A 13,182-nucleotide genomic window follows, 5' to 3' on the forward strand; every position below is an offset into this window, starting at 1 on the left:
GGGATTGAACCCAGCAGTTCTGAGAAATATCTGGGCCAGCAGATTGACCCCTGGACTGGTAGAGATATACCAGAACTATCTGCAAAATTAACAAATTGGTCACAATGGATCAATAAGGCACCGCTGAAACCATTACAGAAAACTGACATCTGCAAAACTTATCCCATCCCCACATTAACCTACTTGGGCCCCACACTGATGTGAAAGCAGGGTTCCTCCAGTCCCTGGACCTACAGATACGATCCACTGTCAAGGAATGGCTGCATTTGCCACCGAGCACATCTCACATCATCCTAAATTCAAGCACAAGGGGTGGAGGTTTGGGTGTCACCAGGTTGACAGGATTGATCCCAAGTGCACAAGCCCAAGATGGCAGAGACTGGCTCAGGCTTCAGATGAAACAGTCAAAACAATTCTGAAAATAAAAGAAATCAAACAAGCAGATGAAAAGCTATGGATAAAAGCTGGAGGAGACAAAGAAAAGAGCCAACAATATTGGAACCCAAACCAGTAATCCAACTATCCAACAATGGGGATGAGAAAAGAACATCAGCTTTCTGAAACCCTGAAACTGGAGAGCAACAGAATTTACAAAATGGACCAAGCTGGTATCCCAGTCCCTGGGCATTACCAACTTTGAAAGGGGGGGGACCAGCAACTTTGGGATCAACAACTACAGAGGCATCACCCACACGAAGCCTAGAACAGCACTGCAATTGAGAGCCAACGTTTACCCCACAAGACAGTTCCTGGCAAGGGGTAGACAAGCAAGGTACATCAAATCCTGCAGACACTGCCAGGCTGAGAAGGAAACATGCTCCCATATCATCAGGAACTGCCCAGCCTTGCAGGAGGCAAGACTTAAAAGGCACAACTGTATCTGTGGTACCTTATCAAAGGAAGCTAAAGAGAAAAATTGGGTGGTGTTTCAGGAACCACAGAGAAGAGAGAACAACAGTTACATAAATGGCACCTCATATTTGTGAAGGACAACCAAGCATAGGGGGTGGATGTCACTGTGATACTGACACATCTTTGGAAGACGCTGCAATGGAAAAACTAGGAAAATACCAACAAATTTAGGATCTGACAAATGCAGCAGACATTGTATTTATGGGCTTTCCCCTTGGAGCACAGGGGAAAATGAGGAACTTTTGAGGGACCTGTGTTTCTCCAAATGGAACAAAGAGAAGACAGCCCAGGGCCTGCCCTCCAGAGCACTCCTTACCTCTGCAGATATTGTACAATGTTTGGGAGCAAAGCACGTACTGTTGTATCCCCTTAGTTCACAACAAAGTCTCACAGCACTTCAAGTGAGCGCTGTGAACGCAGAGCCACCACAATCCAGTTAAATCTGGCCTGGACAGTAGGTGGGGATGACAATGGAATCAGATCATGATGTGTCACATACCACCAATCTGTGACAAAATTCTACCAAGCCTGACCAAGGTGGACAGGCCACCTTCACTTAATCCAGAAAAAGAGCACACAGAAATTATATCTGCTATTATATATGCCTGATAAATAGCCAAATGCCTTGTCATCTAATTAGTGATGAGCATAAATGCAGGAATGAGATTCCCACTGTCCCTACTGACTATCCAGCAAAACCACAGCCAAGGGAACTGAATCACCAAGGAAAGAAGTCCCTGTGGAGCTTGACTCTGGTCTGGTGCTGTCAAGAGACACGAGAGCTGGAGAACAAGGAGGAGGCCGGGCACACGCTACTCTGATGGTTTTGTCACTTACCCACTGAGGGGGGGGACAAGCCCCGAGGGGGGCTCTCACTTCTGGCACCAAGCACCTGGGCTCCAGGGACCAGGCAACAATGGGAGTGCACACGGGAAGCCACTGGTGGCTTTTGCTTCCCTCGGTGGGATCCGCGGGGCTGGGGCTGGGCTGCGATGGGGGAACCCACCGTCACAGGGGGTGGCAGTGGCAGGCGGCCCCTCGCTGATCAGTGCAGGGGTCCAGCTGCTCCCATCTCCCACCACACAGGAGACCTGGTGGCCCTCGAGCCAGGGCACCCACCTGTGATAAATAAATAATTGCGATCCGTGAAACGAATGGGTGATTACATCAAAATAAAACAAATGGCTTGTAAAACTTAATTACACCCCCATAAAGAAATAAAACAGACCCTTACAAGGTCAAGAGGCCTAAAATCTCCTTACTATCCTAAGAATAAAATATGGTAGAACTTTAAATCTTTAGGCACCTGTTCGTCCAAGAATGCATGAATTATGACCGGCTGTAAAGATAACACTTTTAACTTTAGCTGTAAGAAAACCCATATATTAAATACTTAGCAAAAACCTGTAGAATGTATATATATATGATATAATTAATATGCACAAAATAATTAAGATAAATACTAAATGTACCCTGTAATAAGTGTGCAGATTTAGGAAACTGGTCCCCACCTCTGTCACCCAGCCAGGTGCTTGCTTTTTCCATATAATAAACTATCATTCAAAAACTTATAGGAACTCGAGACTTTGTTTATCACCCACCCTTGGCACGCCTGGGCTGGGTGGGGCAGACATGGCATCCCACTCCCGTGCCCCGTTTCCCCCTGCCTGGCGGATCCCGCTGCCGCAGGTCCTGCTCCCCGTTCCTGGGTTCCCCTGGGCTCCGGGAACGGACTTGGCCTGGCCGGTAGAGGAGTGTCTTCCATCCGGATGGGATTCGGGGTTTTTCAATGCCTTTAGTCTTTCATCTGCTCCTCTCCTCTCCACGGCCAAAGGGACGGCACTCTGGCTCGCCTGTGAACAAAGGCAATCAAAGGCAGTCATCTCATTAAGCATTAAATCAATAAATGACCAATCAGGATCTTGGTTTCTAACAATCATTTCAAAATGTTTCACTATCTCACCGGGATCATCTCGGTACCCCTTAACCACCCCTTCCAATTATCAAGATCTGCTGTACTCAAAGCAAAGGGACCTTTACTCTCACCACCTCTCCTGCCCGTCCTACTCCCTGCCCAAGGGGGGCCCGGAGCTGGGGGCTTTTGGCTCCTTTTACTCCTCCTGTGCGGTGATGGGGGTGCTGCCGCTGGCTCCTGCTTCACTGCCATCACTGCTGGATTCATCTCCTGATGCCACTGCAGGGGCTTCAGGTCCCGCGGGGGGGAACTGGGGGTGTGCTGCTCTCAATTCTTCCCGATCTATAACCCCGGGAGACATAGGGTCTCTCCCTTTCCTTGTTTTAAGGCACCTTTGCCCGATGCTGCATGATGAGCAGCACCTTTTTATCTTTTGCTTCTCTTTCCCCCTGTCCTTTTCTAATGCTATTAACAGGGGATCCTGCAGTGAAACGTTTCTCCCGCAATCTCTCTGCCATTCTGGATGGTTTCTCAAACAGAAAAACCTATCTCCACATATTGCCTCGTTACCTTTTCCATTACGCCTTAAAAATAACATTAATTGCAAAACTGTATTATAATTTAAAGTTCCATTCGGCAGCAAACTTTCTCCCTCGTCTCATTTATACAAAGGCCACCATTACCTGCAAGATTTAATCGTGTTAGCCTTATTGACACCACTTCCACTCACACCACCCAGATCTCTCCAATGGCTTAAAATACAGCCCAGAGGACTCTTTTTCACAACTTTCTTACTCTGGCTATTTCCCATAGTAATTTACAGGTGCTTTTCTACCTCCTTGCCTTTTACCAACCCTTAAATACAACTGCTTTTAAAGTTAGGAAGTGCGGGAAATAAATACTGGGAAGCTGATGAAAATTAGTGCCACAGGAAATAAAAACTCCTAATCACATTGCCTGCACCAGACACTGAGATGTTAACAACTGCGAATTGAAATTAGTGCTACAGAACAATAAGAAACTCTTTTCTTACCACACTGCTTGCAGCAAACATTAAGATGTTAAGAGGCGCTAATTAAAACTCGTGTCTCAAAACAGTAAGAAAACTTTTCCTATTCACACTACCTACACCAGACACCGAAATGCCAACACTTGCTAATTAAAAGACAATAACAAGACTTCTCTCACAGCACCTACACTGAGCTGCCAACACCTCCCGATTAAAATCGGCGCTAAAAGACAAAAAGAAAACTTCTCTCACTCACACCACCCCCACCAGACGCTCAGATGCCAACGCGTGCCGATTAAAATCGCTGCTACAAGACAAAAAGAAAACTTTTCTCACTCGCAGCATCCAACCCAAACAATAAAATACCAACACGTGTCGACTAAAATCGGTGCTACAAGACAAGAAAAAAAATCTTCTCTCACTCGCAGCACCCACACCAGACACTGAGATACCAACACCTGCTGATTAAAATCGCTGCTACAACAACACTGGTCTCACAATACCTACACCAGACATTCAGACGCCAACAAGTGCCCGTTAAAATCGGTACTACAAGACAATAACAAAACCTCTCTCACAATATCCCCACCAGACACTCAAATGCCAACACGTGCCCATTAAAATCGCTACTACAGGACAAGGAAACTTCTCTCACTCGCAGCACCTACCCCGACACTCAGATGCCAACACGTGCCGATTAAAATCAGTAGTACAACACAAGAAAACTTCTCTCACTCACAGGACTCACACTGGACACTCAGATGCCAGCACGTGGTGATTAAAATCCCTGCCACAAGACAAGAACACTGCTCTCACACTACCTACATCAGACACCCAGATGCCAACACCTGCCGATTAAAATCGCTGCTACAGCACAAGAAAAAAAATCTCTCACTCGCAGGACCCACACCAGACACTCAAATGCCAACACCTCCTGATTAAAATCGCTGTTACAGGACAAGGAAACTTCTCTCACTCACAGCACCTACCCCAGACACCGAGATGCCAACACGTGCCCATTAAAATCCGTGCTACAAGACAAGAAAACTTCTCTCACTCGCAGCACTCACACTGGACACTCAGATGCCAACACCTGCTGATTAAAATCGCTGCTACAGGACAAGAACACTGCTCTCACAGTACCTACACCAGACATTCAAACGCCAACACGTGCCCATTAAAATCGGTGCTATAAGACAATAATGACTTCTCTCACAGCACCCACACTCAGACGCCAACACCTGTTGATTAAAATCGCTGTTTTAAGAACACTGCTCTCACAGTACCTACACCAGACACTCAGATGCCAACACGTGCCCATTAAAATCGGTGCTACAGGATAACAAAAAATCTTCTCTCACTCGCACCACTTATGCCAGACACTCAGATGCCAACAGGTGCCCTTTCACCAACCCTTAAACGCAACTCTTTTAGTTAGGAAATCTGGGAAATAAATTGTCGGAAGCTGATGAAAATTAGCGCCACAGATGATAAGAAAAACTTCTCCTCATCACACTGCCTACACCAGGCACTAACATATTAATCAGTGCTAATTAAAATTAGTGTCACAGAACAAGAAAAAAGTCTTTTCTGGCCGCACTCCTTGTATCGGACACTAAGGTATTAACAGCTGCTGATTAAAACCCGTGTCACAAAAATAGAAGACAACTTTTGCCATTCACAATACCCACACCAGACACTGAAATGGCAACACGTGCTGATTAAAATCGCTGCTACAAGACAAGAGTAAAACTTTGCTCATAGTACAGCACCTACACCAGACACTGATGCCAACACGTGCTGATTAAAATCAGTGCTATAAAACAAGGAAACTTCTCTCACTCACAGCACTCCCACCGGACACTCAGATGCCAACACGCGCCGATTAAAATCCGTGCTACAAGACACTAAGAAAACTTCTCTCACAGCAGCTACACCGGACACTGAGAGCTATACTTCACACACTCTGCACTCACCAAACTTCTGAAATAATTTATTAAGACCCACAAGCTTTGCCTTACACACCGTACACGACCTCCGAAACAGAAACAATTTACCGGGACACACACGAACTCCGAAACAGAAACAATTTACCGGGACACACACGACCTCCGAAACAGAAACAATTTACCGGGACACACACGAACTCCGAAACAGAAACAATTTACCGGGACACACACGAACTCCGAAACAGAAACAATTTACCGGGACACACACGAACTCCGAAACAGAAAGCGGCTTACAGGTACTTTCCAGTGACCGGTCACCCGAAACCACATTATACGAAACAAATACCTTCAATTGGTCGCACGAGGTCCCCGTCTGCTCCCGCAGCGAGCCCAGGGAAGTGAGGAGTCCCTTCGGCAAAATCCCGAGGGCGCCCCAGGGAGTCCCTGCCTCCAGCGGAGTCTGCAGCCGAGCACAGGGTGACTCCCGCCTGGCTGGCCGGAACTGAGGCCGGCAAAAGCCGACGGTAGGAAAACCCAATAGCCACAGGTCCTATTAAGCCACTATTTGTTTATTACGGCGCAGGACGAAAACAGGGCACCTCCAACCAACACGCGCACACCCTCCCCCCTCACAGCTTCCCTTTCCTACAACTACGTCATACATATTCATTGTGCATTTTACATATTCATGACCTACCCGAGACTGGGCGGTGTTCGATGTCAATCTCGGCACACGCCTTCTGCCGCCTGCGCGCTTCTCTCCCGTGGCCGTCTCGGGCGGTCGTAGGGGATGAAGGCTCAGAGTCTTCCTCTCTCCGAACTGTCCCCTCGCTCTCGGAGCATGCGCAGTCTCTCAGCACCGGCCCCTGGCGGCAGCTCCTCATTGGCTGCCCGGCTGCTCGGTGTCCCATTGGTTGTCTGTTGGTTACGCTTGGCTGCGCCGCGCGCTCTCCCATTGGCTGCCCCTTCCCGCCATCCCGCAGCTTTCCCATTGGCTGCCTCTGGGCACCTCCCCATTGGCTGCTCCCCGCCCACACGGCTGCTCTCTTAGCGACCGCCCTGGAACCTGAGAACTTATTCAACTCTGCAGCTTCAATTGTCCCTTAGCAGCAGCAGCGTAACATCTTCTCCACAGCAACTTAACATTTTCCCTTGTCGGGGCGACCCCACAGCACCAAAAAGGCTCCCAGCGACGCAACCCCAACTGTGCTTCGCACAGAGACCCCGCCCGGCCCCGCCGGCAGCGCCCCCGGCCCGTGCCCAGCCTCCCCTCTGCTCCGGGCTCCGCGCCCAGCGCCGAACGCCTTCGCCTCCCCCCGCGCCGCCTCCTCCTCGCCCCGGCGCTGCCGCTGCCGCCGCCCCGGGGCGCGGGGACCGCCTTGGCCGCCCCGCTCCGGCACCGCCGCTGGGAGGGGGGAGGGCGGGGCGGCCCCGACCCGTGCGCGGGGCCTGAAAGGCGGCGGGGGAGGAGAGGAGAGCGCGGCGGGGGCTGTGTCTGCACCGGGCCGGGCCCGGAGCTTGAACACTGTTTGTTTGGGACGGCCGAGAGCGCTGCGGGAAAGCTGGCCAAGAACGCCGGAGCAGAAACCTGTTTTGGGGCTTTTGGAACAACCCCTTTCGCGGGAGCGGCAAACCCCGAAAGGCTGTGTGCTCCCCTGGGTTTGGGACCTGCCTGACCCCCCTGGGGGGCCCAGGCACCTCTGTGAGGATTTTATCGCTTGGAGCAAGGGAGTTACCTCCGGGCAGCAGATAAAGAGAACATCGCAGCACCCTGCAGGAGAAAGTTGTTTCTTCCCACGTTAAAGCTTTTCCCTGGCAGCGAGAGTTTCCTTGAGTGGGCATTAAGGTTTTCCATCCTCGGTGTTTCTTCGAAGGTTTTCTACACCTACACTCTGTGTGTGTGTGTCTGTGTGTATGTCTGGGAGTCTCTGTGTGTCTGTATCTCTTTGTCTGTGTCAGTGCGTTGCAGCAGTGGGGGGGCCCGGCCTTTGCAGGGTGGCAGCTCCATGTCTGGAGAGATTTATTTCATTGGAAAACTGACAAGAAAAAACCAAACCAAACCAAAATGCAGTGCTGGAAAAGGGAAACAAACAACACCAGCCCCCTCCCTCCCCCAGCATCCCTTCCCTGGCCCCCCTCTGCCTCCCACGCCCCAAAATAAAAAAAATACATAAATAAATAAGTAACTACAGCCACTCCCCACCACCAACACAAAAAAAAATACCTCCCTTCACACCACTATGGCACCAGTACGAGCCAGTATGAGACTCGTACAGACCAGTATGGACCTGTATGGACCAGTCTGGGACCAGTATGCACAACCATGGTACCAGTATGGGCCAATATGGACCCATAGGGGCACCAGTACAGCACCAGGGTGGACCAGGACAGGCACCAGTGACACCAGTATGGCAGCAGAATGGGCACCAGGGCTCCCAGTGCTCCCGGGATGGCCCCAGTATGGGCATCAGGGCTTCCAATATAGGAGTCTCCAGTTCTCCCAGTATGGGGTCACCAGGGCTCCCAGTGCATCCAGTACTTTCAGGATGGGGTCAGCAGTACTCCCAGAGCTCCCAGTATGGGGTCACAAATACTTCCAGTACAGGCCCAAGGGTTCCAGTATGGGCTTCAGTCACAGGGACTCTTGGGGGTCCCCTGGCTTCCCAGCCCCTCCCCTCATGGAACCAAAGGGACCCTGGGACACTGTGGAACCTCATGGAATCACAGGGCCAGTGACTCTGTGGGACCTGATGGAACCAAAGAAACCCTGGGACACTGAGAAACCTCATGAAGTCAAGGGGACGTTGTGACATTGTGGAGCCTCATGGAACCAAAGGAACCCTGGGACCCTGCGGAACCTCAGGGAACTGAAGGAGCCCTGGGACATTGCAGACCCTCGTGGAATCGAGGGGCCATTGTGCCACTGACAAGCTCTGTCAGGGTTTAACCCCAGTCAGCAACTGTGGAGACGTTTGCTCACTCTCACACCAGCCAGAGCAGGGGCAGACTTGGAAGGATAAAAGCTGGAAAACTCCTGGGTTGAGGTAAAAGACACTTTAGAGGGAAAGCAAAACTGGGCACACGAGCAAAGAAAAGCAAAGAATTAATTCAGCACTTCCTATGGGAAGCAGGTGTTCAGCCACCTGCAGGGGAGCAGGGTCCCATCCCACAGAATGCTTCCTGGGGAAGACAGATGCCATCACTCCAAACCCTTCCTTTCCTTCTTCTTCCCCTCCCTTTCTATCCTGAGCATGATGTCATGTGGTCTGGAATATCCCTTGGGTCAGTTTGGGTCCCCTGTCCCGGCTGTGTCTCCTCACAGCCTCCCAACTTCCTTGCCAGCCTGGCCCCGCGAAAAGCAGAAAAGGCCTTGGCTCTGTGTGAGCCCTGCTCAGCAACAACCAAAACATCTCTGTATTATCAACCCTGTGTTCAGCACAAATCCAAAACACGGCCCCGTAGCAGCCACTGGGAAGAAAATCAACTCCACCCCAGCTGAAAGCAGCACAAACTGTGACCAAAGTAGTTGTATTTTTTAAAAACAGAGTCTATGCAGCAGTGGGGAAAGATGCTGGAAAATTCTTTTAACTGTAGTACAATAGTGTTTGATCCCTACATCTGTGACTAATAGCCTTGTGGCAGCTCTTGCTTCCTTATTTCCCTATATCAGTGATTAACATGTCCTTGCAAATGCCTTAGTTTTGAGAACAAGGATTGTGTGTGAGAGCAAAGAATGGTAAGAGAAGTACATTATGACATGACCACATGTCTGAGATACTCTCATGGAGAAAAGATTCCTTGGAAGATCAGGAGCCATATTCAAGTAAGTCCATGGAAGTAATTAGTACCTCTGCATGTACTCAGGAAATGTAATGAATATGTAATAGGAATGTCATGACTATTAATTTCATGACTCTAAAGTGGTCTGTGAGGTTGCTGGGTGTGCATGCTTTATGGAGCTATCTTCATGCACCCAGCACACTGAATGAAGTAATGTGGGCTTTCTAACCCAAAAAACTGGTTGGGGAGTTTATTTCCCAGTTTTCAGTGCCAGAACCTCATGGAACCCAAGGGACCCTGTGACACTGTGGGGGCTCATGGAACCAAAGGGACCCTGGGACACTGTGGGGGCTCATGGAACCCAAGGGACCCTGGGACACTGTGGGGGCTCATGGAACCAAAGGGACCCTGGGACACTGTGGGGGCTCATGGAACCAAAGGGACCCTGGGACACTGTCAGGAGCCTCGTGGTGCCCAGGGCTGAGGAATCCCGTGGGTGCAGGTGGCTCAGGGAGCAGCTGCAGTTGGAGCTGTGGGATGAGCTCTGGGTGAGGGGCCTCAGCCCAAAGGCCGTGAGCTGCTGACCCTGGAGCAGCCAAGGGAGAGGACACTTGGAGACAGGGCAGGAGCCCAGGACTCAGCAGGAAGAGCAGTTTGTGTGCTTGGAGTGTGTTACGACCCGCCCCAGGAAAAGAGGGGGGGGTAACCCAGGTTTTATCAAAAATTCCTTTGGGGTGGATTAAAGTGAAACGACACTAAATAATCGGTGTATGAAAACATATATTGATAAGATTTATTTTAACAATTTTGAATCAATTGTTAAGTTAACATTTTTGGGTGCTGTCATAATCAATAGGTAAGCTAACATTTTTGGGTGCTGTCATAATCAATAGGTAAGCTAACATTTTTGGGTGCTGTCATAACCTTTCTGGGGAGGAGAAAAATGCATAGGGGAGAGAAAGGCAGGATAAGAGCAAGGGAGAGTAAGGGAAAGAAAAGCTGAGAGTGGACAGATGTCCATAGTCACCGCCCACGGGGTCCAGCGATGAAACTTGATAGTTGCAGCTTCCATGTCTGTCACTTGAAGTGGTGGTCTTGATCTGCTGGGGGGGAAGGAGGGAAGCCCCCACACTCCAAGAAGTTATGAATTATCATATCCATGGTCAGTGTCACGGGCCATGCCTCGAGCCTCCAACCTCTCCCTGGGCCCTGCGCAAGAGCTGCTGTGTCTGGCCTGGCTCCCGCCTTTCAAGTTTGGCAGAGGGAGGGACGGGCCTGATTGCTCGTCAGATGTATCAATAGTCAAAAGCCTGCAAGGTCAGCTCTTATCTTTCAGGACTTCACACCTCCAGCACTGGAGGGAGGGAGGCCTTGGTTGCCCATCAGATGCATCAATAGTCAAAAGCCTGCAAGGTCAGTTCTTGTCTTTTCAGGACTTCACACCTCCAGCACTGGAGGGAGGGAGGGCCTTGACTGCCCATCAATAGTCAATATGCATCAATAGTCAAAAGCCTGCAAGGTCAGGACTTCACACCTTCAGCACTGGAGGGAGGGAGGGGCTCGACTCCTCATCAGAGGTATCATGCAAGTCAAAAGCCTGCAAAAGTCTCCTAGAATGCATAAATCATCAACCATTTCAGTCTCTGACAGAGTGTGAGGAGATAAAACCCCATGGAGGTTTTTTTGGGGGTCCCTCCTTGAGGGACCAGCTCAGCCTGTATCTGTGTTTCTTCACCAGGAATAAAATGTTTTATTGTTTTTACGACATCAGAGACTCTGCCATGGGAAACCTGGGTTGGAAGCAGTGAGGAAACCTGGTCTGACTGTGAGAGTGGGAGTGTGGGGAGTCACAGGGGACCCGTCGGGTCACTGGAGCTGCTGCTGCTGGGAAGGGGCCTGAGTGTCAGCAGTGCCAGTCTGAGCTGGTGGGAGAGTGACTGCCAGGGAGTCCTGGGAATGGTGAGCCTGGGAAGTTCCCTTAAGAGTGTGAGGGGGATCTCATGTGCAGAGACCCCCAGGAGCCCCTTGAGCCTCTCTGCTCATGGCAAGGATGCAGAGAAGGCAGAGTTACTGAACACCTTTTCACTGACAAGACCAGCCTTTGATGCAGGGCTGCTCTCCATCCCTTCAGCCCTGAGCCTGGCCCTTGAGATCTGGGGGCATTTGACACCCGCTGGCTCCTTTGATCCCCTCTCCCATCCCTCCCAGAGCACAGGGAAGGACTGAGGGGCCTTGGCTGATTGTCCCTGACCCTCCCCTACCCCGACACCAAGCTGTGCTCCTTGGGGACGGTGCTTGGACAGCCCCAGTCAGACCCTGTTTCCCGCTGTGCCCCCAAACCACCGGGTGCCCCAGGGGATGTGGGAACACACATGGACACGGGAAGGCACCCGTGGATGTGGGAACACACCCACCCAGACAGACACAGAGCATTTGTTTTGCTGCAGGGGTTTATTGATTCTTGCAGGGAAATTGCCAGGGCACCCAGGGGATCAGGGGGGTCCTCCAGGGATGATCATCTCCTCATGCCGCTGGAGGGGGCCAGGACACGGGTGTCACCACCACTTCCAGTCCTGAAAGACAGAGCCCCAAACGTCACCCCCGGTGTCCACAGGGACATGGCAGGGGCCAGGGATGGCCCTCAGCAGGATGGCACCTTCCCGCCCCACTCTCCCTCCCTCCCCACCCGCCTCACAGGCCCCTCTGGGCTGGGACCCCCGTGGGCACAGATCAAGGACAGGCACTGAGCGGGGGCTCCCGGCACCTGCCACAGCCTCAATTCTCCACTCACCTTTGGCCACATTTCCGCAACACCTTCCATCCTTACAGGCCCCTGACCACACACAAGAGACCATTGTGGGGCAGCTGGGAAAACATCTCAGCTCAATGACTTGACTACTTGCCTTGCATTTTCCCCAGGAGCCAGCAGTGACCTGGAAGATTTTCCTTTTGCCCTTTTCTGCTTCGTGCCTCATTTGTTGGAAAATTGAGGAACGTTGACTGAGGAGGGGCCCAGGGGAGGTGAAGCCGCTCAAGAAAGAGGCATTTACAGCCCCTCAACACCAAAGGTCCCACTCTGGACTGTCTCCTTCCTCTGGGCTCTGCTTGGGGAGGCCGTGGCTGGGCCTGCACCACTTGGGGGTTGCAGTGCCCGCAAATGGGCTGGAGCCGGGCACTGCCACCACCCCAGCACTTCCCTGGGCCCAGCCCTTGTGTGCCAGGGCCAGCATTGCCCAGTGCTCCCCAGTGCCTGCCCACACTGGAGATCCCAGTCACCCGCCTGTGCCCATTGCCCGTCAGCCCCTTTATCTCCCAGCTCCCTGTTTCCCTGATCCCGGGGTCCTGGTGCCCCAAGAAGGGGGGCAGTGCCAGCCCCAGGTTCAGTCAAAGAGCTGGAGTGGGAACAGGGACAATTGTGCTCAGACACGCCGGGTTTGGGGCTGGGTTGAGCTCTGGGGTGTCCCAGAGGGAAAGCTCTGGAAGGGATGGGCAGGAGGACATGGGTGGATCAGGCTTTGGGGGCTGTTGGAGGATGGATTGTGTTGTGTGGGATTGTCCCCACAGGGTATGCAGCTGCTTTCAGCTCCCTGCCCACCCCCTTGGCACCCCCAGGGGCC

General features: G+C 51.5%; 2 long non-coding RNA genes across 2 annotated transcripts; both read right to left on the bottom strand.

The window, feature by feature from the left end:
- Positions 1-1,861: 1,861 nt before the first annotated feature.
- On the bottom strand, positions 1,862-6,596 carry LOC135405159 (uncharacterized). The gene is made up of 3 exons (XR_010425764.1): positions 6,483-6,596; positions 2,514-2,765; positions 1,862-2,031 (listed from the first exon to the last, which is right to left on the bottom strand). It is a non-coding gene; the product is annotated as an uncharacterized LOC135405159 (long non-coding RNA).
- Positions 6,597-10,334: 3,738 nt separating this feature from the next.
- LOC135404359 (uncharacterized) lies at positions 10,335-11,048 on the bottom strand. Its single transcript, XR_010425628.1, has 2 exons — positions 11,009-11,048; positions 10,335-10,911 (listed from the first exon to the last, which is right to left on the bottom strand). It is a non-coding gene; the product is annotated as an uncharacterized LOC135404359 (long non-coding RNA).
- Between the last annotated feature and the right edge of the window lie 2,134 nt (positions 11,049-13,182).

Source organism: Pseudopipra pipra, chromosome W (assembly GCF_036250125.1).
Source record: "Pseudopipra pipra isolate bDixPip1 chromosome W, bDixPip1.hap1, whole genome shotgun sequence".
Classification (NCBI taxonomy): Eukaryota; Metazoa; Chordata; class Aves; order Passeriformes; family Pipridae; genus Pseudopipra; species Pseudopipra pipra.